We start from the raw sequence: 2,501 nt of genomic DNA, 5'->3' as shown, positions 1-2,501 counted from the left end.
AACATAGTACAAAATGCTCAGCGTGGCCCATAAGGTGAGGGGTGAGGTACCCTCCTTCCATGGAATCTCAAAACCTTACCCCCTTTTAAAAGTGGAATAGATGATCTGTTTTACTTGAAAGAGAAGTTAGAGGAGAGAAAATGCCTGTATGTAGATATTCTTTCTTGCAAAGTGAATAGGAACTATCTGATACTAACAACAGAGAAACGCGCATGCCATATTCAGAAAGGGACAAGCGAAGTCTCTCTAATAGGTTTTAACTCAACTCAAAAAAAAAAGTTATTGGTTGCTTATAATATGCAAGTACAGTGGTAAGGTAATAGAGCTAAACTATCAAAGGAGGATATAGAATCATACACTTGAAAAAAGATCAAAGTTAATCCTAAAAGATTAACACTTAAGATTTCTCAAAGAAAACTGAAAACGTTTCCCTAATTCTCAAACAATGCTGATTTCAATGACCATTTCTTTCAAGGTATGAATCACTGTTTTGTGGCTACTTAGAGAAGTTTCAAAGATAATGATTTTTTAGAGTAACTGAACTGGTGGTACCTGTACGTCAACATATCACCAAATTTTATTTCTGGAGTGAGCAATGATCAATGGACTAAGCCACTGATGAGATGAGACATTTGAAAAGAGTGGTTAAGAAGGAATTGAAGGATTAGTAGAATAAATTTTTCTGAAGGCAACAGTGTGAAAATACCTTGTAAAATGTATGACAGACTGTGGAATCAGGGAAGGACAACTATACTTGCCCTACCAACAGTTTTGTTTTTTTATAGAGACTGAACTAAATTTCAGAAAATGCATTAATTTCCAAATGTAACTGTTTATAATTTAAGCCAAAAGACAACTTTCAATGTATTAAGCTTTTAAAAAATGTTTACTGAATGGACCTGTGGTGTAAGAAGCCAAAGAGAAGCAAAAGTCAAATTGAGGGTGCCAAAAAAATTAAAAGGAAATAAAAAATGTTCACAAGTTTCAGAACACTTTGTGCCACAGAATGAGCATAGCATTGCAGACTACGGTCTTCAAGAAATCAGCAACTGGACAGCCATTGCAGTGCACTGAGCTCCATAGAGACAGCGCCGGGGCAAGTGCGAGCCGGCCGGGCACTGGGTGACTGTGTGCTCGCTGAGGCAAAGGAGACCCTAAGAAGCCGAGAGGCAAAATGTCATCATATGCCTTCTTTGTGCAAACTTGCAGGGAGGAACACAAGAAGAAGAACCCAGATGCTTCAGTCAACTTCTCAGAGTTTTCTAAGAAGTGCCCAGAGAGGTAGAAGACCATGTCTGCTAAGGAGAAAGGAAAATTTGAAGACACGGCAAAGGCGGACAAGGCTCGTTATGAGAGAGAAATGAAAACTTATATTCCTCCTAAAGGGGAAACAAAAAAGAAATTCAAGGATCCCAATGCACCCAAGAGGCCTCCTTCGGCCTTTTTCTGTTTTTGTTCTGAGTTTCGCCCAAAAATCAAAGGAGAGCATCCTGGCCTATCCATTGGTGACGTTGCAAAGAAGCTGGGGGAGATGTGGAATAACACTGCTGCAGATGGCAAGCAGCCTCATGGAAAGAAGGCTGCTAAGCTGAAGGAGAAATATGAAAAGGACAGTGCTGCAGACCGAGCTAAGGAAAGCCTGATGCTGCCAAAAGGGGAGTTGTCAAGGCTGAAAAAAGCAAGAAAAAGAAGGAAGAGGAAGAAGATGAGGAAGATGAGGAGGAGGAAGAGGAGGGGGAAGAAGAAGAAGGTGATGATGATGATGAATAAGTTGGTTCTAGCGCAGTTTTTTTTCTTGTCTATAAAGCATTTAACCTCCCCGCCCCGTACACAACTCACTCCTTTTAAAGAAAAAAATTGAAATGTAAGGCTGTGTAAGATTTGTTTTTAAACTGTACAGTGTCTTTTTTTGTATAGTTAACACACTACCGAATGTCTTTAGATAGCCCTGTCCTGGTGGTATTTTCAATAGCCACTAACCTTGCCTGGTACAGTATGGGGGTTGTAAACTGGCATGGAAATTTAAAGCAGGTTCTTGCTGGTGCACAGCACAAGTTAGTTATATATGGGGATGGTAGCTTTTCATCTCCAGTTGTCTCTGATGCAGCTTATACGAAATAATTGTTGTTCTGTTAACTGAATACCACTCTATAATTGCAAAAAAAAAGAGTTGCAGCTGTTTTGTTGACATTCTGAATGCTTCTAAGTAAATACAATTTTTTTATTAAAAAAAAAAAGAAATCAGCAACTGTGTTCAGCACTAAGTCAGAAAATGAATCATGCACGCTTTTATCTTAATACCAGATTATTTTTCCTACATAGCTCAAAACATATTGACTGAATGTTATGATCTACGCCCATGATTTTTAACCTGTGTGTTGCAAGGATTTTTAAAGCATGCAATACCTGACCATTTAGTCAAGGAAACTGAGTTCTTTTCCTTAGAATGTCAAATAAAAAAATGACAACAGCCCTAACCGGTTTGGCTCAGTGGATAGAGT

The 2,501-nt window shown here is 38.8% G+C and overlaps 1 pseudogene across 1 annotated transcript; it reads left to right on the top strand.

The window, feature by feature from the left end:
• The first annotated feature begins 1,147 nt into the window (after positions 1 to 1,147).
• LOC308532991 (high mobility group protein B1-like) lies at positions 1,148 to 1,770 on the top strand (annotated as a pseudogene). The gene has a single exon. The product of its transcript is annotated as a high mobility group protein B1-like (transcript).
• The last annotated feature ends 731 nt before the right edge of the window (positions 1,771 to 2,501 follow it).

This window comes from Myotis nattereri (assembly GCF_964212035.1).
Source record: "Myotis nattereri genome assembly, chromosome: 16".
In the NCBI taxonomy this organism is placed as follows: Eukaryota; Metazoa; Chordata; class Mammalia; order Chiroptera; family Vespertilionidae; genus Myotis; species Myotis nattereri.
This window is presented reverse-complemented; position numbering and strand designations above follow the sequence as displayed.